The following is a 25,455-nucleotide window of genomic DNA, read 5'->3' as shown; positions in this document are numbered from 1 at the left end:
CGCTCCTCCCCCCTGCAGCCCCTGAGTTCACAAATTTTGTGCACTGGACCTCTAATATGAACATAATAGCTTTGTAATGTTTTGTCTACTAATTCTTTGCTCTTATTTTTTATGTTTCTAATGACTGATTTTTTTTGTCACCTAGTTATGGGTTACAGTTTTTTGCTTCTTTGAATGGCTGGTAATCTTTCATAGAATGCTGAGCACTGTGAATTTTTAATATTATCTTTCTGGATTTTATTATCTTCTTTAATGGTTGCTGGCTTTGTTCTGGTAGACAAATAGTCACAGATTAATTTTATCTTTTCAGGCTAATTTCTAAGCTCTTTTTATATGGGTCTCAAGTAGCCTTTGCTTTGGGTATATTTTAGTATCACAACAAGACCCAGCCCTTCTATAGATGCTACTAAATTATCCAGTTGCCCATCAAGAAATTTCCATTCTGACTGATGGCAAACTGACTGATTCTCAGTCCTGTGTGAGCACTGAGAACAGTTCAAGTTGCATAATACTAGTCATTACGTTGCACAACCTTATGGATTTCTACCATATATATGTGCATGTTTGCATTCAGGAGACTTAATGGAAATTTTTTTCATCATTTCCTCTTTGCCAGACTTGTGACACACAATTTCCCACCAGCTCAGACTTGCTGATTACTCAATTTCCAGACTTCTCAAATCAGTAAGACTTCTACTTTCTACTTGGGATTCGGCCTCTCTGATCCACAGCCTTGAGAGTGTCCCCATTCAGAAGGCTTGCATACTCTTGTTTTTCCTCAGTTATTTCCTTTCTCTCAGGGACCCAAATCCAGCATTGCCTCTATGTGTCAAAGTTTGAAAATAGTTGTTTCATGTATTTTGTCCAACTTTCCAGTTTCACAAAATGGGAGGTTAAATATGGGAGGTTACTCCATTATTGCTTTAGAGTTTTTAACTGGTATATACTGCAGATGACAAGAAGTATAGTAAGCATGATGACATAAAGAAACAATGTTTGTTGGAAAATACTTGTGCCACACCCTACATTTATCACATCTTATTCAATTAAATTGCAAAGCAGAAAGATGATTTCTCTAATACATTTGTTGGCTTATTGACTAGTATCTTCTACTTATAAGATCAGTATCAAACAACACAAATGTGAAGGATCTTCATGTTTGCCTAGGAGTTCAGTTTTGCAGCCATATGATGTTGGAAGCAGAAACTTCAAGATTTCAATCATCACACATAATAAATAAGATAGATGATATTCAATAAATATCCTTGATTGTCTGATAATGACTGAACTGTTTAATTAATTAATTTTATCTTCTGCCTTAGTAGCTTATTGTAGCTCTAGATACTGAAATTAATTTGATCAAGAAAAAAATCAAATTTCTTCCTAATATCCAAATAAAAGACTCCAGCTCCACCATGTGCATAAGAACCAACAACAACAACAACAAACTTCTTTCAGGCCTCTTTCAAGAGCCTTAACAAGTTTTGTAAAATACACATGAACAAATGTGAACAGTGTCAGTCACACCTACAAATACAGGGTTGGGCAAAGTAGGTTTACAATTGTGAGTAGGTGAAACACAGAGTTTAGTCCTATACTATTATTTATTAACTATTGTATTATTTTCCATACCAACAAGTATAAACCTACGTTTGCCCCACCCTTAATAAAGGTAACAATAAATAACATACAATAGTACTTTTGTTCATCACGAAAGGTCATGATATAAATATATTGGAAAATCATTTGCCTGCATTGAGTTTAAAACGTGTGACTTGACGGTGTTATTAAAATGTTTCGGTCTTCAGATTTCATGTGAACTTTGAAATTATTACCAGGTACTTTTATTTTTTAAGATCAACTCATGTCAGGGGTTGGCAAACCATGGCTCACAGGCTAAATATGGTTCACTTCCTATCTTTGTACATGAGGTCTTATTGGAACGTAGTCATTTCCATTTATTTATGTATGATTGGATGCTTTCCTGCTACAGCAGCAGAGAGGAGTGGTTGTGGCAGAAGCTGGGGGCCTAAAAGCCTGAAAGATTTATTATCTGTCTCTTAAGAGAAAAAAAAAAAAGATTGTCAATCCCTGACTTACATGTATGTGGTGTTAGAAGGAGAAGATTAGGGAATGGGAAGGAAGTGGTGGGGAATGAGCAGTCCAAATTGTCATTTTGGTGCCCATTAAAAGAGATGGAAGAGCAAGTTTGAAGAGAATTATGTCCACATGGTTACTATACATATTACTCTTTGATCCTGTGCCTCACTTAAAATTAGTAATTTTAAGATAATTTTTAGCATCTGGAAGAGACTCTAGAGATCATTTAGACTTTTAATAAACTGCCCATATCCTGCTGAGTTCTACTTCACTCATGCAAAATAAGATTGCAATGATTGTTTTTACCAGATTAATATAAGTCCAAGATGAAACGTACAGTGTTTGTGAAAATGCTTCCTAAACTCGGAATATATTGAGTGCCGAGTTTCTAGTTGCTTGGACCGCCTCGTTTTACAGAAGAGGAAACCAAGGCAGAGAAGAGATGGATTGGGGAAGATCTCATTAATTATTTTGTGGTGTTTGTGTAAATCAGTTCACACCTTGTATTTCTTGTTTTAACACACTTTTTACTGGAGTACCCAAATCTGCTTTTTTCCCATTCCCTCTCCCCATTGCCCAACTTTGGACTGAAATATAGTTTACTCACCCCTGTTTAACCTCCCATCAAGCTCATAGGAATAAATGTATCTTCATAAACATTTGGCTTGAAACACACTCATTGTTAGCTTTGGTTTGGTTTCTAAATGTTGTCCTTTTTTATATCTTTTCATCATATTTGAGTTTTATGCAATATTTACTTTTTTGCTTCTTTAGATTCTGGAGAATGAAATAGGCAAGAAAAAAAAACATTCTATAAACCCACATCTTGTCAGAAAATGCTAAGAACCATATGATTTCATTCGTATGTGGAGTATAAAACTGAAACTCATAGACACAGACAACAGTATGGTGATTACCATAAGGAAGGGGGTGGGAAATAGTACTAGTAAACAGTAGAGGGGGTCAAATATTTGGTGACGGAAGATGATTTGACTGGGTGGTAGACACACAATACAATATACAGATTGTATATCATAGAAATGTACACTTGAGAAACCTACATGATCCTATTAAAAGATGTCACCCCAATAAATTTAATAAGAGAGGAAGGAAGGAAGGAAGGAAGGAAGGAAGGAAGGAAGGAAGGAAGGAAGTTATTTCAGATTTTAAAAGCCCACATATTATATCCTAACATATCATAATTAAGATTTGAAGCTTACTCAGAGTTACAGTGGGTTTTAGCTGAAATATAAATATATGTATATATGCATATGCTTCTAGGTGTGCATGTGTAAAGGTGTGTATTGAAAATAGATGCTTACATGCTACATTACCACCCTTAAATCGACTATAGGTTGGTGCTGCTTAAAAGTCGATATCAAGTCTAAATATGACTTTTCTCAATATATAAAAATAGGTGTAAGATCACTTTATGTTAAATATAAAATATATCTCCAAGTATATATATTTTTTCATCGTAACCCAATGATTAGAACAAAAAAGATAATTGGCTATACTATAAGTCTTTCATCACCTACATCAATGGCACTTGTAATATTCCTCCCAGCAAAAATGATATTTTAGTTATTATGTCCTCAATATCTATAAAACCTATAGGGCCTGGGTCTCATTTGTAGACAGTTGTTTAGCAATGAGTGTTTTTCTCCCTTGAATCATCCCTTCATTTCAATCTCCTATAAGGGGGGGGGGGGGGATTATTAGTGAACAAAGGACTTTAAAATTTACGTCTTTTAAGCAAAGTCTTTAAAATCTTTACAAAGTTCAAAAACATTTTAAAGCATTTTAATTTGTTTTGTGCTTTCTGTACTTGATGCCAAGGGCATGATGCTGCCTGCCTCTGCTTGTTTCCAGGTGGAAGCAACGTGAGTCTGTCTGATGGAGGATGTCAGGAGGGGTGGAGGGAAGCATGGAGGGAGATGTCATTTCAGAACCAGATTGTACTTTCACTCATCACAAAGCCTTTTGGAGCAGCATGGCAGCTCAGCTCGCAGTCTACTCGCTGGGGCAGCAATGATAAAAGAGAGGAACATGCTGACAGTTTGTGGGTGGGTGGACTGTGCCAGACCCCAGAACCCACAGTGTTCTCCACGTGAGCCCTCTCTGTCTCAATCACTTATTTTCAGGATCATGTGTCTTAGTATTGGTGTCACATACCAAACATCATTAAACAATGGAAGTCTAATGGTCACTCAAAAATCATTTAAATTCCTATGATTGGCATTAGTTTATAAATATTTACCTATGTAAAGTGATCAGCAGTGAACTGTGAGCCACCCAGAGATCCACAATGTTAGATAATGATGAAGAGAAAATTAGTACTAAAGAGGAAGTACCAGTATTTGACAGGTTATGCATGTTTTTATTTTTTTATCTTCTGAAACTTAGGATAACAATAAAGGGCACAGATAGAATACAACATGTGGCCAAGGCTTAGGAAATTTTAAAATGTGAGTCAGACAAATGGTAATACTGTACCCATAAAATCAGATTTGTAAGCAAGGGTTCCCTTTTCTAAGGAAAAGCAAGTTGATATATTTCTCTTAATTTAGAAGTATTTACTATAAGAAAATTCATATAACAAGTTTCTTATTGAATGGATAATATAATATAAATTAAATTTTAATGATATTTAAAAAGAAATATGACAAATATTTGGATTTCGGGAAAATATCAGCCATAATCCACCAACCAAATGTGAGTTTTGCATATCACTTTGTAGTCTATATCTACCAATGTGCATATGCTTATCAATAACAATTATAAAATGCACGTATACTATATAATTCTTTCACAAATAATTCAATGTGGATTTAAATCTGAACTACTGTGATGAAAAGAAACTTTTTGAATGGTACTTTTTAGGGTATTGAAATGTTAGCTGTATCATTCAAAATTTCATTAAAAATTACCTTTTTTTACTGATGTCCAAATGTCATCACACCCACAGTCATAATTTATTTTGACTTATCAAATATCAGGGGAGGAAGTAAATTAATGCATTTGTTAAGGGCATCTCATAAGTGTGGCTAGCATTCCCTGGCAAGGATTGTCTGGTAGATGGCATGCCAAGGTCTTAAGGCTAAAAGTAATTACAGCCAATGTAATTTAGTCTTTCTTTGCCAGTTAAAATTGTCTTTTCAAAAGAAGGATTTGAGTCTACATACATATAAACTTTTTCAAGGACGGAGGTACAAGGAGTACAGGTTAAATGATTTATTCAACTTCCATACACAAAGTGAAAGTCAGAAAATATTGAGTGAAAGAGAAAAATGCGTTGGAGTTAATAATGGTGTTTCTAGGTAAGGAAATTTACCTTCGTTGCACTGAAAATAGATGGGCAACAGAGTAGTTATTGAACATTGCATTTTTCTTGTATTGTGTTGCCTTTTTTATTATATTCTAAGGGGGAAAATGTCATTATATTGCAACTGTGCATTCAACTACACCTTTTGTATAAAATTAATTAGTTTAGCTAAGCAATAATGTTTCCTAATGTTGAATAAAACATTTCTCAAACTCTGGTTGTCAGGTTAGAACATAATAAAACATATCATTAGTAGCACAATGATAATATGTTTTCCGTTAAAGTATATGAAGTTGGGTAAGAAGGCAATATGTTATTCTACATAATAAGACAGAAACAGACTTATTTTAAATTTGTATTACTGTGATAGCACTAAATTTCTTTCTAAGGACGCGATGACCTCCTCGAGAGTTTCAGGTTAGTCCAACCAAGACTTAATGACAGTTCTTTGAACTTCCACTTGTATTCATCTGCTTTCCGAGTGTTTCATTTTAGATATATTGGTAATATTCCTTAACTCACAACAACTGTACTGTAGTTTCCACAGTGTGATGAGCAAGGGATGTTGCCTTCTCTGGGTCCTTACAATCTGTGTAAGTTACATTTATTATGCTGTTAATATGACACAATTATCGCTCTAATTAGATGCAGATGGGACTAACAATTATGTATATAGTTTCTCTTCCTTTTAGATCTAGTTTTAACATGTCCCCAAATAAAATGTTCCCCCTCAATCCCCCCACTAAAACACTCTGTGTGCTTCCTTGTTAGGAAATTCCTACCTGAATGTTGTAACACTGTAAGATTCTCAATGCCAATAGGATTAAAAAGAAAAACAACTGGCCTCAGGAATCCACGTCTTCTCTTGAAGGACACCAAACACTCTCCCCTTCTTTGTGTTCAAACCCTTGACAGATTTCCAGGCAGTTACCATGCTCCCAGTTGGTCATTGCTTGACGAACTATACATATTATTTTTTATTTTTATTTTTTTTTAGCTTTTTGTTGTTGTTGTTGTTGTTGTTAATCTTCACCCGAGGATATTTTTCCATTGATTTTTAGAGAGCGTGGGAAGGTGGGGGAGAGACAGAGAGGAACATCCATGTGAGAGAGACACATCCATTGGTTACTTCCACATGCACCCCATTCAGGGCCAGGGATCAAACCCACAACCAAGGTACATGCCCTTATCCGGAATAAAACCTGGGACCCTTAGTCTGAGGGTTAACGCTCTATCCACTGCCAAACTGGCTAGGGTTACACATACTCTTCTATACTTTTTCATGCAGTAAATCAAACCCTTCCTTCTGATGTTCTCTGAACTCTTAACAATACTTCTATATATTTTAAAATAGAATTCTAGTGTTGACAATGCATCCGTTTTTGAAAGCTTTTCATGGAGCCAAAGCAACATACTGGGTTTTTTAAATAAGAGTTTATTTCAGAGAGGACATGTAAATAACAGCGTGATTATTATGAATGATCACTTGCCCATATGACAAGGGGTATGTCAGAAATTGTCACTTACTTTCTACCTTTGTGGGATATAGAGAGAGATGCTTTAGTAATTTATTTTTTCCCCTCCATATGGGAAGATGCGTTCTATGATATTTAATAATATCTTCTAAATGCCCCTTGGGTAAGTTTGTTTTGCATCCAATTTTACAGATGAAAATCTGATTTCTAAATTATACTTTTATATCCACTTATCTTTGCCTCCTCACATTGTATGCAAATTTGATAATGCCATGGTTTCGCAATGAAATCAGCACACTGTACCTTGATCCATCAAGAGCATTTGAAATTCTTTATCCTGCTTTGCACAGGAATAGGAAATTGCTATTTTACTGCACTTCGCACTTTTCAAAAGGGAAAACACAAGTGTCTCCCTACTTTCTGGTTCTTTCCCAATGAATTCCAAGTTTTTCCAATAGTTCAGATGTAGCAAACCATCTCTAGTAGCATTTCAAAATGCGGACTAAAGAGTTGTTAGTCCAGTTTTCATGGCTGTGTTTGCTAATCATCCCCAGTAATTTGGTGTGAAGAGAGATGAGTGGGGATAAGGAGACAGGAGTGGAAGCTCTCATGTGAACACAATGTGAGTGAGTGGGAGGCTGGGACTTTCCTATTTCTTTAAGAACTAATTTTATGGATATAAAAGACAGTGGCTCTACAAGCATTATGCCTGAAGATATGTAATTATTATCATCATCATTACCTCTCTTTATTTCCCCAGAAAGAAGGTTGAACTAAAGAACTTAAATCACTTGACAAAAATCCTGGTGGATGAAAACAGTGGCCACAAATCTCTTAATAGGCACAAACGTGTTAGAGACCTCCTCTTACTCACTGTTATTCAAACGTAGTTTAATACTATCCGAATCAGATGAGGGCTGCACTGCCAATGAAAGAAGTTAAAACCAAAGAAAAATTAGTAGGCAAAATCGGATGGGATAGTTAAGAGAAGAGTAAATAGTCTGGAACGATGTCATTGGGAACCTCAAGAAGGGGCTGTAGCTGGCGTGTGTGTTTCCTGGTGTGGGTGTGTGGTGGGGGAGGACTTACATAATGGCGCTTTCTGTGGAACACCTATATGCCTATGTTTTTTGGTGCAGGTAAATAGGACATTTAATTTACTATATGAAATTTTCAGTTTTTCTTGAAATGTTTTGGTTATATAAACATAGTCACTATCTTATTATTTTTCCATGTCTAATATTGAAAAAAACCTCTGAAATATTTTATGGAGTGAAATCCGATTCTTCACTGAGTTGAGCAAATGAAAAAAACTTATTTAGAATGTCAACCTAATTACTCAGATGATCCTCTCACTAGTTAATTTAAAGATTTCATATAAATGCACAGAATTTGAATTATGGAGCCATGAGTATTTCCTCTGACTTCATGGTGTGTTTTTTTGTGCGGCTGTTTTTTTTTGTGTGTGTGTGTGGGGGGGTTGTTTGTTTTGTGTGTGTGTGTGTGTGTTTTGTGTTTGTTGTTTGTTTGTTTGTTTGTTTATAAGCAGAAAAGAACCCACACATATTTTTCAGGAAAGAATATTCTTCTTCTTTTTTTTAAAAATATATTTTATTGATTTTTTACATAGAGGAAGAGAAAGAGGGATAGAGAGTTAGAAACATCGATGAGAGAGAAACATCGATCAGCTGCCTCTTGCACACCTCCTACTGGGGATGTGCCCGCAACCAAGGTACATGCCCTTGACCGGCATTGAACCTGGGACCCTTCAGTCCACAGACCGATGCTCTATCTACTGAGCCAAACCGGTTTCGGCAGGAAAGAATATTCTTGATGCAATTCTTTTCTTTCTCTTGTCTTTCCTTGGTTTCTCCTTTCTCTTTCTTTTTTCTTTTTCTTCCTTCCTTCCTTCCTTCCTTCCTTCCTTCCTTCCTTCCTTCCTTCCTTCCTTCCTTCCTTCCTCTCTTTTTTCTTTCTTCCTTCCTCCCTCCCTTCCTCCCTTCTTTCCTCTCATATTTCCTTCCTTCATTTCTTTTCTTTCCTTCCTTTCTTCTTTTTTCCTTCTTTCTCTTCCTTCTCCTTCTTTCCCATCTCCCCTCATTTCTCCCACCTCCCCTCATTTTCTCCTTTTTTTTCTTCCTCTCTATAAAGGAAGAAAAACATCATTTCTTAAACCATTGCAAACTTTTCAAGTTATTTGGTGCACAATGTACCAAAACATGAAATGGCTGCACACAAATGTTCTAAGAGTGGGTTCTAAGTGGAGAAGGGGAGTCCTGCCCAAAGTTTCTCATATCCTGTTATTTGTTTGTTTTTCCTGTAAAAATATCAGTTCACTATACATGGCCAATTACAATCCATTTTGCAAGTGTAACTACACATTAAGTATAATAAAGATATCAAGATATACTAAATAGGGGTTACTTTCAAACTAAACAAATAAATATAAGGCAATATGGAAACTCAGGTAGCAGAGTGTAACTTTATTTATTTGTTTGTTTTCTTATTTATTTTTAATCTCTATTACTGAAAGTATTACATATGTCCCTTTTTTTCCCCATTGACCCCTTCTAGCTCACCCCCGCCCCGGGCCTTTACCACACTATTTTCTGTGTCCATGGGTTGTGCATATATGCATACAAGTACTTTGGTTAGTCTCTTCCCATCCACCAAACCTCTCCCGCTTCCTCTGAGATTTGACAGTCTGTTCAGAGTGTAACTTTTTTTAAAAAAATATATTTTTATTGAGTTCAGAGAGGAAGGGAAAGGGAGAGAGAGATAGAAACATCAATGATGAGAGAGAATGATCGATTGACTGTCTCCTGCACCCCTGACACTGGAGAGCCAGAAACCCAGGCATGTGCCCTGGCCGGGAATCGAACCATGACCTCCTGTTTCATAGGTCCACTCTCAACCACTGAGCCACACCACCAAGACGAGAGTATAACTTTTTTAAACACTACATGGACGAAAGTGTAATCTACAAACTTGACAAGAAAGCAAACATGGATCCAATGAACATATTCTTTCCTTACAGTATGTTCATGTCCTTCTCTCTGAAAATAGACTCTGCTGTCACTATCCTCTGAAAGCCAAAGCATTGCTATTGAAATGGAAATAAACTCCAATTGGATTCCTGAACTGGGGAAAGATTTGTAGCTTGTGGGTGAGCGAGTATTCAGTGGCTTTGATTTCATGCTTGATCTCCAATCCAGAATGAGCTTCTCTCCAAGGCTTCTTCTTCACCTAGGGCCATGGCTGAAGGTGAGTGTGGGCTTTGCTGAGCCATGGCACAGAGAAGTATTCTATCTACTCGCCCAGGTTCTCTGAATTCCCACAGGCCATACCCCTAAGAACTCATCATTGACATTTTCACTCAGCTTTCAAGAACTCTTTTCCCTGCCCTGGAGATGCGTAACAAGGAAGAATTTCAATAACATTTCAGGTCAGCTGGGTAGCTGAGTGAAAGGACTTTCGGTTTTCCTTCCCTGCCATTCTCTGTAATACCTTGGAAACACATCAGTTCTAATTAAAACTGATTCGCAGCAGACAGGAGTTGGGAGAAATCTTATCCTTCAACTTCCCATCCTTGGGATTTGCTGTTTGCTCTCCCACACTCACAGGGGTAAATTGGATCCAATAATCTTTCATAGTTAAAGGTATTAGGTCTATGCAGGAGGAAGAAATGTTCCTCCGCACTCCAAGTCCTTTCCGTTGATCTAATAATCAAATAGACATGAGACAAATTAGCAAGAGACAGCAACCGGATGTGATACATATGTATGTGTATGCATGAGAGAGTCAGAGAACCCACATGCATGAGAGGCTCAGACACAGAAAGGGAAATTGAGGTCCACAGGACAGCCTGAGCTGGGGATGCGGTAAGGCGCCTGAAGGCTTCAGAGTAATTGCAGGGACAGCACATGTTCAGTAATTAATAGTTTGCCCTGTCATATACGTAGGCAAAAAGTCATTTCTTGGTGATAACTCTTATTGTCAGCCAGGCTGCTAATTCAAATTCTTCTAGATAGTTAAGGGGGGGAACAGAAGTTTCTCTTGATCTCGAAGGGTCTCAGTGGCCTTTTGCTCAAAATAATCCACATACCACTGAGGCATATCTTGGGGTGACTCATTCTGTACCCCTATAGGTCATAATATGATAACACTGTCAAATACAATAAGGATAAACTTTACTTTTAAGATGTCCTCTTTGCTAAGGTTTACAAGAAACCAGAGAATGTAAATCTCTTTTTAAAAATAGTTTCTCCACTATCCAAGGAATCAAGTAACGCACTGTGACCCTGCTGCGACCAGATAATAGATGCCAATGGTTTTAAAAGAATGTTAGTTCATAGACACAGACAACAGTACAGTGGTTACCAGATGGAAAGAGGTATGGGAGGGGGGGATGCAGAAGAGGTTTAAGAGGTAAATGATGATGGAGGGAGACTTGACCTGGGGTGGTGAACACACAATACAATATACAGATGATGTATCATAGAATTGTACACCTGAAACCTATATAATTTTATTAATCAGTCACCTCAATAAATTCAATAAAAAGTTTAAAAGAATATTAGTAAAAATATTTGAGTTTCTTGCTCATCTTAATTCTAGATGCAGTACCTGACTTCTACATCCACAATGGAAATGCTATTTTCATTTTGCTTTTCCTCCTTCATAGGAAAATAATTTTAACTTTTTTTCCCAAAGATTCCCAAATGTTAGCTATATCATTAAGTGTGAATTTGCACCCATTATAAAAACAGTACACATATTAAAAAACAGGTAGAATGGGGTTTTCCTGATGGTTATGGGTGTGTATGTCTGTGTGTATGTTCTTAACTGTTGGGATTTCTCTTGTGGGGCTGTTTGTTGGTCTTAGAAAAGTCAGTTTCATAAAATCACTCTGGCAAAACATCCTTTAGTTTCATGTGTGCCTCTCAAAAAGATCCCTAATAAATCCTTAACAATTGGCCGCCAATGAGACTCCACTCCCTTTCTTAGAAATTCAATTCATAAGTCTCTAATCAGTAAGTTTTATTAAAAGGCTTACCTAAAGAAAGCACTCATAAAAATTCCAGTCTATTCTCATTTGACTATTTTGAGTGGAAATACTAAGGTTGCTTAGCTTTGTTCTGTGGGGGTCTGGAGCAAGTCTCCCCAGGGTGTGCCACCTTGGCATGCAGATTATTTCAAGCTGAAAGCAATTAAAGCCCAACAAACTCAAGAAGAGCTTTTTACCTCCCCCTTACCTGCCCAAAGAAAATCAGATCGAAAAACCGGCTTCCGGAAGGGAACCTTAGCATGTTCACCTTAGCATAGTTGAATTAAGCGTGGCAGCAGCAAAAATCTGTGGTTCGATTCTCCTCTGTGTTGCATTGTTTCTGGTGGCCCTGCAAGAATTTGTTTACCAAATGTCTGCTCTTTCTCACCTATTTACTTTCACATTGAGATCTCAGATCCCTGCCTCCCTCTACTTAGTCCAGAATGACATAGATACCTCATTTTGGCTCACTATCTTTGGAATTTTTATGCTGTGTGAATTCCCCTGCGCACGCATTTAAAACGATTTTCTCCTGTTAATCTGTTGTATCTCATTTGAATCATTCAACCAGCCAGAAGAACTAAGGGGGAAGGGGGAAGCTTTTCTGTCCGTCAGAGTTCCTTGCAAGTATGTGAATATTGTTAAATGTCAACTACCAGCGGTCTCTAGGTTACATGACCAACATTCTTTTTGGCTCAGTTTGCCACTTGAACTCAGTCCAGAAAAGACAGCCCAGCCAGCATGGCTCAGTGCTTGAGCATCGACCTGTGAACCAGGAGGTCATGGTTCCATTCCTGGTCGGGGCACATGCCCGGGTTTCGGGTTCGATCCCCTGTTGGGCGGGGGGGGCATACAGGAGATAGCCAATCAATTATTCTCTTTCATCATTGATGTTTCTCTCCCTCTCCCTTCCTCTCTGAAATCAATAAAAATATATTTTTTAAAAAAGAAAAAATGCATTATACAATTAATTATTCTTTGTTAGAAATCTGACTGTTGCTGAGTTTATAGGATTTACTTATTCAGGAAACATATACAGAATATTTACTATGTACCAGGCACTTTGTAAGGCTTTAGAAGTGGGGAGGTAGGTGGAGGCAGGGAGAGTGGGGGAGGATGGGGACAGAAAGAGACTTTGCTTGGGGTGATGGAGGCACCATGTAGTGTGCAGATGACATTGTATTGAGCTGTACACTTGAAACCTGTATCCCAATAAGTTCAATTTAAAAAATTATAAGTCATAAAACAGTTGCATAACAAATAATTACAATGGAATCTGATAAATACTATAATAGAAGCTTATATAATGAGCTATAAGAACATAAGAAGAGACCTCAGTCCAGGAGAGTTGGAAATGTTCTCACACATAAGTGACATTGGAAATTGGGTGGAACCTTTCTACCAGAAGTGAGCCTCCTATGCAAATGTACAGAGTTCTGAAACAGTACAGTTAATGAGAAGTAGCTCAATTAGGCTACAACACAGGCCAGGTATGTGGGAGTTTGGGGAGTTGGGACCAAATGGTTATAATGAAGCCTAGAATTGAGGATCATATGCTTTGCAAAGCATTTGGGCTTTATCTTATTAGTTCAATAATGTATGCATTCATTCAAAAATATTTTAACAAATATTTATGGAGTACCTACTATGTGTCTGGAAGTATGCTAAACACTGGAGGCACAGAAGGGGTGGGGAGAGAAGAGGGTCCTAATATATGATGACTGGAGAAGATTTGACTTTGGGTGTTGGGCACACGGTGTAATATACAGATCTTGTAACATAGAAACCCACACCTGAAACCTATATGTTCATGCTGACCAATGTCACCCAATCAATTTTTTAAAAATATGTTTTATTGATTTTTTTTTTACAGAGAGGAAGGGAGAGGGATAGAGAGTTAGAAACATCGATGAGAGAGAGAAACATCGACCAGCTGCCTCCTGCACACCCCCTATTGGGGATGTGCCCGCAACCAAGGTACATGCCCTTGACCAGAATCAAACCTGGGACCCTTCAGTCCACAGGCTGACGCTCTATCCACTGAGCCAAATCGGGTAAGGCTCACCCCAATCAATTTAATAAATAAATTTAAAATAGAAAAGGAAAACCAAATTCTTGTTGTTAACGGATTTGTATTTTGGGGGTAACGACAGTAGCAAATCAAGTAGACATTCAATAGGATTTTAAAATAATATTAATGTGTCTGTAACATATGTTGTGGTTTTGGGTATTGTAAGTGTCATGAAGAAAATTAAAATACTGTAAGGAGAAAGTGATGTGCAATGGGAATAGTGGACGGGGAAGTTTCTCTAAGAAAGGTAACATTTGAAGCAGGGAACTCTTTACCATTTTGAAGAGAGGCAGCTAGCTTATAACGGGTCTGAGTATATTATCCAGATCCTAAGGTGGAGCAAGTTAAGTGACTTTAAGAAATGAGTCTCTTAGGTGATAAGAGACCATCCTGTAAATTCAAATGGGTTGAGCCATGAGGCACTGTCCCACATCTCAGAAAACACTGTCATTAATAAGAGGATGACTGAAACCATGTTCTCCTGTACTAGAAATAAGTAAAATAAAAAGCTTTACACAGCAAGATTAAACTTAGTTTTAATTGCTAACTCTAAATTCATTTTTGTACTCTCATTGCCTCTTATCCGGAATGAAGATGCGAAACTTGGAGATATTTAGGAAGACTAATTTAAATATCGAACATTTGTCTACATTCCTAGGTTTTAAGGTTTGCATTGGGATGGAGGTGTAATCTGTACTGGATGGTACTGGGTGGGTGTTATCCACTTGATCTGGGGGAACCTGGGCTTTGATTGAAATTGTTAGTGAGGACAATTGCAGCAGGAACTTTGAGAGGGTAAAGAATGGCGAGTCAGCGTCCAATGGGTTTCACATTCTTTTGTTTTTCATATTTGAACACACGCTCGTCCTCTTACTGCCACTCTAAGCGTGTGTTAGGAAGTCTAGAGGCTAAAATACAAAATGTTATTGGGAGAGTGGAGTTTTTAGGGTTACTTTCAATGGTCATTTAGTTTGCCTCTGTGCTCTGAATGGGGTTTAGCTTCAACTTATGCTTGTGCACCTCTGCAGACACGACAAAGACAAGCAGAGTGACTAAAGGGACACGGGGGCCACGATGAGTACGCAGAGGAAGCATCTTTAATTTTCCAGGCTCACTGCAGGTTGTCAATGCCAGGAAGACAGTTCCACTTGCGACCTTCTCATAATTTCTTTGCCCAACAAGGACATGTGCTCTCTCCATCCTGAGATTTTTCCCTTGTTTTGAAATTCATGCGCAGGGGACAATATTTACCCTGTTCAGTGTCCTCAAATTGACACTGTGTTTGACTTTATGACTATCCTTCTCTTCTGTCACCTGCCATTTGCCAATGAGTTTCTGCTCATAACTGAATCCTGAGACAAAGACTCGGCAGACCCTCCCCACAGCAGCCCCCTGTCCGAAATAAAACAAGTGATGGCTCCCCATATGTTTTAGGAAGCCGCACACAAGCTGTTTAATTACAGAATGTCTTAGCAGAAGAATGTGGAACGTAAGATTCAGAGAAAAATGCCTTCCTTTTTCTGGAATAAAGCAATTCCCCAGAAATTCCCATGATTTTCTCATACACTCAAAGCTTCCTTGTACATTACAGGCAGATAAAGGAAAGGAGAGAAACTGGGCTGTGAGACGCCAATTCATAACCAGTGGGCAAGGCGGTGGCAGCAGCAGCATGTCAACTCTTGCATGAGTGTTTCATGTAAACTTGAATTCGGCCCAATCTTTTCCTCCTCTATTTTCACTCCAAGGGCAAGCTATAAATCTAGTCTCGGTACCTCAATTCTGGATAATGCTGCAAGCATTTCACCCATAGGATGTAGACAAATCTATATTTGTGTTTTATGGCTTGGTTGGGTTTACATGGTCATAAGAGAGTTTAAAATAGTAGCTTTGGGAATAGCAGAGCTGGAAGGACCTACGTTCTCAGTGACGAGGCGCAGGGGAGGGTAAATGGTGGGAGAGCCAGAGAGATAGTTTGCTCTGCTCCACACACGTTGCTCCTTTCGTATTTCCCATGGTCCCTCGGCCTGGAAACTGGATGCCTGACTGTCAGGGCGATGAACTGTGGTTTAAAATAGAAGGTACCACACCAGCTATTTTGCTACTCAGAGACTATTTTGAATTGGTCTTTAAAGAATTTTAAACAGATAAACAGAAAAACTATGGGAGTCTGATTAGATGTCACCAGTGTTGTGGGACAAAAGAATCCGTATAGAACTGCTAACCTCCTTGACAATAGTCGAGAAGAGAGGAAAATTGTAAAAGTACTCTTATTTTGGTATCTACTTTCTGCTTAATTGTTCAATACTGAGATCATTTAAGGAGTTGTGATGATTCGTGTGGTATTTAGCTCCCTCTTCCTTTAGCTGATGTATTTAAACCACAATATTTATCCATTCATTTCACAAATATGCCTTGTGAGTATATAATATACAATGTGCCACACATATACTAGGTGTTGGGGAATATAAAGGTGGACCCCATCTAGACATTGCCCCCATCCTTCTGTAGCTTACAAACAAGTGGTTAATTATTTTGCATGATCAATTACTTTCTTCTTGGGTCTGGAAAGAAGGGCTTCAGAAGGGAAAGAGTGTATGTGGGGGAGAGAAAAAAAAAAGAGAATAAAAACCCTAGCATAATATTGTATTTAAAAATTATTAAACATGAAACCATGATAAATAGACCTAGAAAATAATAATAATGATTAAAAACTACTATTAAAACAAACAAAATACTGTCCAAAAAGACATAAACATAACTTGCAGAAAAGAACATCTGAAGTGTTAAGTGGTTTATTGTGACTTAGGGACAGGACTAAATAGAAAGAATGCAAGGGATGTTACTCTCATGCATACATCTTTGGGGACAAATTGATTTTTTTAAACATGCTCAGATATTGCTTTGATTAAACTTAAATTATATTAAAACTATTCAGTATTCCATAGACCTCTTTCATATATGTTTTCTTTATTTTTTTATTTTTATTTTTTAAATATATTTTATTGATTTTTCACAGAGAGGAAGAGAGAGGGATAGAGAGTTAGAAACATCGATGATAGAGAAACATCGATCAGCTGCCTCTTGCACAACCCCTACTGGGGATGTGCCCGCAACCAAGGTACATGCCCTTGACCGGAATCGAACCTGGGACCTTTCAGTCCGCAGGCCGACGCTCTATCCACTGAGCCAAACCGGTTTTGGCTATGTTTTCTTTAAATCATAATTGAGTCTGTAAACTTAGTAGTGTTGAGCAGCAGTGAGGAATACAGTTTATAAACTCTTAACAGTGGTACTTACCATCTTCTGTATCCTATGCTCCTTATCAATTCAGTGACTTATAATAAAACTAGAAACAAGGCTATAAGAATTCAATGACTTTCCGATTTGTCAAGTGGTTGACAATTATAAATTAGTGTTTTAGAAAGGAGAGTTGACACACAGATCATAAATATTGGAGGTGATCCATGTGTGTGTCCTCACACTAGAAAAGAGATATGGAGAAGAACAACGGAGCAGTAACTATTTCTCCACCTCTTTTACATAAATTGCAAATCACCTCGTATTTCCTAGGGAACTATTTTTGGTATATAAACAACAGCTCCCCTGTCCCTCTCTATAACTTTGGTGATAACTGATGATAATGAACAAATGTTCAAAATTATAGAAAAAAATACATCTATACATAAGCAGATTTGAAAGCTATCCTATGTTTTCCTCTTTAACCAAAACTACAAGATTGCTTCCTTTCCCAAAAGCTGTTAAAATGATGCCATAGGAAACAAAAGAAAACTGGGTACAGAAAAAAGATATATCTAAGTATAGATACTCACCTGTACCATTTCTTGAATAAAAAAAAAAAATAAGCAAAATATGAAGCAGTTTTATTTCAGAATTAAGGCTTATTGCTCAGACTTTGCTATACAACAGATCTAAATTCAAACCTTCGTTCCCCCAGATGCAAATTACTTTTTTAGCCTCAGTTTCTATATCTGCAAAATGGGGAATAAAATGACAACATTACAGTTTTGTGAGAATTACAGAAAAAAAATGATGCCTATATATCATTGTAACCAAATACAACAAACCATCTATAAGGATTGGGTTTTTCCTTAGCTATTAATGCCACGTCACACTAGTGCATGGATAGTGCAATTTTCAGCAATAATGATAAACACCATTCGATGAGCATCCCATTTGGACTCGGTGTTTCACTTGAAGCAAACCCAACAGGGTTATCACCCATTTGACACAGAGAGAACATAGTCCCACAGAGGAAAGAAAGAACTTGCTCTAGATTACAGGGTTAATGTGTGACAAAGGCTGGGTTTTAATCCAGAAATGTTTGACTCCAAAGCCCAGGTACTTCACATTATGACATTACCCAACATGTCTCATTTCTATGAGGAGGCCAGCATTTTTAACTAAGAATTCTGCATTCAGAACAGGTAGAAGTCCTGTGGAAATGAGAACAAGCCTCTATGTTTGATATCGGTAGCATTAAAGCAGCAATGCTTTCTTACAGGAGCAATTTCAAATCTGTGTCCATTCAAATTAATTAGAGCAACACCCGCCTACTTAAAAAGAAAAATCAGAGCCAATAACATTGAACTATATGGGAATTACTTACTTGAGCATTAAGGTAAAATTTAAAGTCTATTAATATGAGTTTTTAGCAGTGCACACTATATTACATAGGTATGCAGGGCTTCTGACAGCAAAGTAATTTACATATATTATTTTAATAATCCTCATAATTTCCCTGCTGGGAAAGTAAGTAGCAATTATTGCTCAGATTTTTCAGATAGTGAAACAAAAGCAAAGGGAAGAAAAAATCTTTTATATGTATCTCTCACTAGATCTCAAATTGTATTGTTAACTTTGGGAGCATTTGCTGTATTTAAGGATGATTATAATAAAATGTCTTTATCTTAAGTGGAAAAATAGTAATGACTAACTTGCAAGAGATAAAAAATTTGAGAAGAAATAAATCAATTTGTGTGGTTTCTGAAATTACAGAAAATATCCAATGGTGTTCTGGCAACTATTTCAATGAAAGAGAAAACTACTCTTATCAAATAAGTCATTTTGGGAGGTCAACATTTAAATTGACTTGAAATGCAAGTCATAGAGAACCATCAAGTAAAAAAAAAAAAAACAAAAAAAACAATTAGCCATCATAATGTAAGCTGTAATGCAAAGTATTTCCTTGGGGTGTTTGTGATACCAGGATCACAGTTCTAAAATTAAAAGTCAAACTATCGGGGGCAAAAAGTCAGCATGGAACCACCACTTGTCTTATTCAAAAACTCATCATATGGTTTTTATGAGTTTTCAAACAAACTGGAAAGATGAAAACAAAATGGAAGCAAGAATATCTGATATCCCTCATGAGTCAATTTGTTTGCCTGATTGTGCCAAGTTGTGTTTTATTACATCTGTGATTAGCAAATGGCTGTTTAAGAGCACTAAGTGGTTGCAGAATTCTCCTATCAATAGTTTATTTAACAATAAGATTTAAATTAGTCGTCTCCAAAGAGTGAGTGTTATTACAATTTGGAAGAACACTTGCCCTTTATGTTAATTTTGCTTTGGTGAGATATGAAAAATTTTAATTTGATGGGAGGAAAGCTGTAATTACTTACTGGTGTATTGCATATAAAAGAAAATACAAGAATTAATGAAAGTTGGCACAAAAGACAAATATGGAAGTGATCTCAATTTGTTCACACAAATATTTCATGAGCATCCACTATGTGGCAGGCACTGTATCAGATAAAATGGTAGGCAAAGATAGACATAGTTCCAACATGCATTACAGTTTAGAGGAGGAAACAGACATGCATCAAATCCTATATAATAAAAGGCTAATATGCAAATCGATTGAACAGCAGAATGACCGGTCGCTTTGACGCACACTGACCACCAGGGGGCAGATGCTCAATGCAGAAGCTGTCCCCTGGTGGTCAGTGCACTCCCACTGCGGGGGTGGGGCGCACCGCTCAGCCAGAAGCTGGGCTCATGGCTGGCAAGCACAGCGGTGGTGGCAGGAGCCTCTCCCACCTCTGTGGCAGCGCTATGGTTGTCTGACTGATGGCTCCCGGACTGTGAGAGGGCACAGGCTGGGCTGAGGAATCCCCCCGCCCCCCCCCCAGTGTACAAATTTCATGCACTGGGCCTCTAGTAGTTATATAAATAAGTGTAAAGTTAGAAATGAGGTAAATATGATGACGATGTGTTATAAGAGTATATAAGAGGATTGGACAACTTTGGGAAGTTGGAACCACTTTAAAAATGATGACTGCATTGTAATCTGAAGGATGAGTAGGAATTGCACAGACAATAGGAGAACAGGCCTGTTAAGAAAAGACAAGACTATGTACAAGGCCCCTTGGGAGTTAGCTTAGTATATATAAAAGACTGAATGAAGTTAAATGTGCCCGAAGCAGAGGCAGAGGAGAAAGGTTATATTGTACAATTGTATTACATATAATTCATGTTGAAAGCTGTAGTGGAAAATTCTCTTTCCAGCCACAATGGAGTAATAGGGACTAGATTTACCTCATGTCTTAAACAAGGATAAAAGGAATGGAAACATATAAAATAGTGCTTTTTTAGACACTGGTTAACAGGCAACGCGCTGCAGGAATCACTACAGACTGAGGAACAAACTAGGCCAGAGCCATTGCCCCAGCTCCCTGCCTGAGAAGGTTTCCCAGCTACAGTGCAGGGCGAGAGACCCAAAACAGAACCTGCAGGATCTCTGAGTCCAGGAGACAGAGTTGAGAAAGTGGAGAGGGCACAGCCTTGAAGAAAGTAGAGCTGCACAGAAAAGAGGGTGCCACACAGAGAGCTAAATTGAAAATCTACAGAAATCTGCAGAAACTATCGAAGGCCAGGAAAGAACCTCCATAGAGGACCAGGCTGAGCCATACTGGAAGATCATAATTTATATCATGAAAAAAAATGAAGCACTTATATATAAATTTAAAGGAATACATTGAGAATCTATGTTGTAAGCTACAAAAAAGCACCCAATGATGAAAGAGATTTTGTAAAGATCTGAATAAGTGAAGTGAGCTCTGTGTTTTGTAGATTGAAAGACTCAATACTGTTAAGATGCCAATTTGATTTATTTAGTTGACACTACCCCAATCAAAATCTCAGAAAAGATTTATTTAAAAACTTTTATATGAATAAGCTGATTTTAAAGTTTATATAAAAAGATAAGGAACTAGAATAGCCCCCAAAAATCCTAAAAGGGAAGGATAAGTTGGAAAACACATGCTCCTTAATTACAAGACTTATTCTAAATCTATAACAAGACAGTGTGATATTGGTGAAATGATAGACCAAGCTGTTCATGGAGAAATATCTCAATTGTGGAACAAAACTTCGCTTCTCAACCTGAAAACCCTTTTATGCTAATACAAACAAAGGAGAGAATGGACCAAAATGTGTTTGTTTACCACTAAACCTCGAGTTGTTAACATCTCAGGAAATTGTGCTGTGAATATTTTCGTGGTTTTTGTTGCTGCTTATTATTATTAAAAATATGTACAATCAGTCACTATGGGTCCTAAAAAAGTTAGTGATAGCAGCAAAGTGAAAAGGAAAGTTGTGGGAATGATAGAGCTTAAAAAGGAAATAATTGCAAAATATGATAAAGGTGTTCACATGTCTGATCTGGCTACTGAGTATGGATGGCATGGTGAGATTGACAGTACAGTTTAAAAGCATAAAGAGCCGAAACCGGTTTGGCTCAGTGGACAGAGCGTCGGCCTGCGGACTCAAGGGTCCCGGGTTCGATTCCGGTCAAGGGCATGTACCTTGGTTGCGGGCGCATCCCCGGTGGGGGGTGTGCAGGAGGCAGCTGATCGATGTTTCTCTCTCATCGATGTTTCTGACTCTCTATCCCTCTCCCTTCCTCTCTGTAAAAAATCAATAAAATATATTAAAAAAAAAAAAGAAAACATAAAGAGACCATCAAGAGTGCCAATTTCGCTAAGGGTGTGAAAGTGCTCATGAAACAAGGATCTCAGGCCATTGAAGAGGTAAAAAAACGTGTTGTTGATTTGGATAAACAAAAAGCAGTGATAGCATTTCAGAGGCAATAATATGTGAAGAAGTGAAAATGCTTCATTCTGACCTCCTGAAAGACACCCTAGAAAGTGATTCACTTAAGGCTAGCAGGGAGTGATTCGATAAATTTAAGAAAAGAAGTGGCATTTATAGTGTAGAGGCACGGGGAGGCTGTATATAAGAAATGTTACAACAGGGAATCATTTGGGGGGTATGGAACGGATTAATTCAATTTACCTTATTGCTAATGGGAAAAAATGATTCGGGCTTTTTAAAAATCGCTTCTCCCAACGGCCTTCCAGAACGAATTAAGTTCAAGAACCAAGGTCCCACTATATTTATTCTTCTGTATATACTTTTCCATTTTGTTTCTCAACAGGTGCCATTCTTCATAGGACAATTGCATTTCTTTTCTTCTCATTTCAATTCTGCCTTTCAACGATCAGGTTCCTTAAGATTAAAAGAATATAGATTTTTGTTATAAGGAATGAAATATAGTTCAGAATTTTAAAGTAAGTACAGGCTGATCATGTTCTCTAAAATATTTACACCTGTTGCACTGATGAATCGTCTGACTTCTAGAAAATCAATTATAGTTTATTCTGTTTATTAAAAATGGCTTAACCAGGAATAAAAACATTTTAACACATTGAATCCAAGATGAACCTGTTCCCTCACATAGTCTAGGTGTTAACGTCTCAGAAAAGCAATTACTGATAACTCCTCAGGGGTTCATTTGCACTGTCACTTTTTCCTCTGCTATTCTTTGTCTTGTGATACTTTTGCTTAACTTTGGATTTCTTTGGCATTGACAGCTGAAGAAAACCACCCTAATTAAAAGTTTGCCTTTTGAGTGAAATATCCCATCTTTTGTGTTTCACTGAGCCTTTTAATTGAAAAAATAGTCAATGTTTTGAAATGATGTACCTTGTTTCTGTGTTTTTAGTATTGGCTTTAGTTTGTGTTTGTACATAACATGGCTATAGGAAATAATCCGGCTTTATAAATTTATATTAGCATCTTCATAAAGTTACAAAATGCGACTGCTACCCTCGTATCATTTTATCTTTTTAAAACCCTCTACCATTTAGGGTTTGTGCGGCAGGTAGAGTGGCAGAGACCAAGTTGTATTGACTTGCCTTACAAACCAGGCTTTGAATGTGACACAGGGCTTCTTAGGGATTTAAAATTTGCCATTTGGGTTCAATTGCTTCTCCATTTGTTTACTTTGAAGCTAAAGAGTGTGTGTGTGTGTGTGTGGTGGGGCGGGGGAGGAGAGGGACCCACACATACATTTAAGAAATGCTAATAATGCCCTAGCCAGTTTGGCTCAGTGGATAGAGCGTCGGCCTGGGGACTGAAGGGTCCTGGGTGCGATTCCTGGTCAATGGCATGTACCTTAGTTGCAGGCACATCCCCAGTAGGGGGTGTGCAGGAGGCAGCTGATCGATGTTTCTCTCTCATCGATGTTTCTAACTCTCTATCCCTCTCCCTTCCTCTCTGTAAAAAAAATCAATAAAATATATATATTTTTAAAAAGAAATGCTAATAAGCACCTACCAATTTTCTCACCCCAAGAGCAGAAAGAGTACTGTTGACTTAGTATCCCCCTCCTCATTAGCATATTTGGTTTATAAATTATTTACCAAAGAAGACTGTTTCATAGAACAAGAATCAGATAGGGATCAATATCACGGGGAGGAGTGGGAAGTAAGAACAAATAAATCAACCTGCGGGCTGTTCGCGTCCACAGCGTGTAAAATATTAAGCCTCCAGACAGCTTTTTGGAAGTGGGGAGCAGTCTAGTTTTAAGGATCTGAAAGCCAGAAGATTGCTTTTTTAACCGTGAAAATCTGTATTGTTCCACCTGGTTAGGGTATATTTTTACTGAAACAGGCCAGCATTTATTTTCAGGAGAGAAAGTGATGTATTGCAGCTTCACGCTTCCATATGTGCGCTCCTGTGCCCAGGCGCAGGCCAGTTGACTGGAAAAGGAGAATGTGACCAACACCCCAGCCCCACTGCTCACCCGCCGGCAGAACTCAAGGCCCTTTGCCAAGGTTCTGGCAGTTTTAAGACTCTTTCCTGGCAAGCCATTGGCTTTGAGAGGCCATATGACTCTGCTTCTGTCCGTCTGGATTTTGTTCTGAGTTTCTTCGGGGCTTGCTTCTGAGCAGCATCTCAGCTGCAGCAGGAGCCCTGGGATTCAGGGGAGCCATGTTCGCCAGGAACCTTGGATCCCGGAGCTGCCCCGGGCTCCTGCCAGCAGCTTGCTTCTGGGCTTCAAAGGAGGGCTCTGGCTGGAGTACCCAGGATGCTTTGCAGCGGCTGCCACAGCCCCTCTTTTGAAGCACCATGGTAGCCAACAGAGAGGATTCTGTGTTACGTACAGTATGACCCTGGAGGTGCCAGCCAGCTGCTGTGACTCAGCTAAAAACAGGGAACTCGCTGTCAGAGAGAGGGCGGGCAGGGGAGAGATTACCGAGGGGGGAGGGAAGAGGGGGAGAGCAGCAGGACTTGATGATGCCCAGAGTGTGTCAAAGGGCTCAAAACACATTTCTGAAAGAGCTTTCTTGATGGGCCAAGGGAAGCCCATCTCTGGGAGTCTGAAATCTGCTTGGGCTACATAATGTTTAATGGCCTTCCCAGCTAATGAAAACAAGCAGCAGGAGGATTAGGGGGAACCAGAAGAGAAAGGTCTCTCCTCTTAACCGGCTCCCAGGTGCCCTGAGGAAATGTGTACTAATTGGCCCCCAGGTTTTCGTGTGCGATCAGACACGTTGATGTAAAGAAACAGAATCACTAGAACCACTTAGTGCATGATATCTTTGGTTGTTGTTGTTGTTGTTGTTGGCTTTTTCCTGTGGTGTCTTTATAACAGGAGGGATTGTTGTCTGAATACACGCGGAATTAATAATCTCAGAAGCAACTCTGCATCAACATTGTCAAGAAAATAACAATATGGGGGGGGGGGATTTGTGAAACACTCTATTATGCCACTGTCCTTGGCTCTGGACAGTTTTTGAAGGGAAAACAAAATCAATTCTCAGCTAAAAGTAGATCTTAAACATAGCCATCTCAGTCTGACTTTGTGAAGCATTTGCTAGGGTATATCGCTCAGTTCAACGATAGAAATTTATGGACAAATGGAACATAAGATACAAAAGGCACGTTGGATAATATAAACAAAGGTGAGCTTTGGGAAAGGGCTGGAGAGCGGGTATCACAGGAAGAGAGTAACAGGAAGGTTTGATTAAATCAGTATTTTTAAGCAAAGACCAAGGTACTCTCTCCTTACCATCCTCTCTGAAGAAGGTGTCCCTGAGATGCTGCAATGATCTGTCTGCTTAGACGGAGA

General features: G+C 38.3%; 1 long non-coding RNA gene across 1 annotated transcript; it reads right to left on the bottom strand.

Moving 5' to 3' along the window:
* Positions 1 to 22,419: 22,419 nt before the first annotated feature.
* On the bottom strand, positions 22,420 to 24,416 carry LOC114232132 (uncharacterized). The gene is made up of 2 exons (XR_003618183.2): positions 24,127 to 24,416; positions 22,420 to 22,547 (listed from the first exon to the last, which is right to left on the bottom strand). It is a non-coding gene; the product is annotated as an uncharacterized LOC114232132 (long non-coding RNA).
* Positions 24,417 to 25,455: the final 1,039 nt, after the last annotated feature.

This window comes from Eptesicus fuscus, chromosome 19 (assembly GCF_027574615.1).
Source record: "Eptesicus fuscus isolate TK198812 chromosome 19, DD_ASM_mEF_20220401, whole genome shotgun sequence".
Classification (NCBI taxonomy): domain Eukaryota; kingdom Metazoa; phylum Chordata; class Mammalia; order Chiroptera; family Vespertilionidae; genus Eptesicus; species Eptesicus fuscus.
This window is presented reverse-complemented; position numbering and strand designations above follow the sequence as displayed.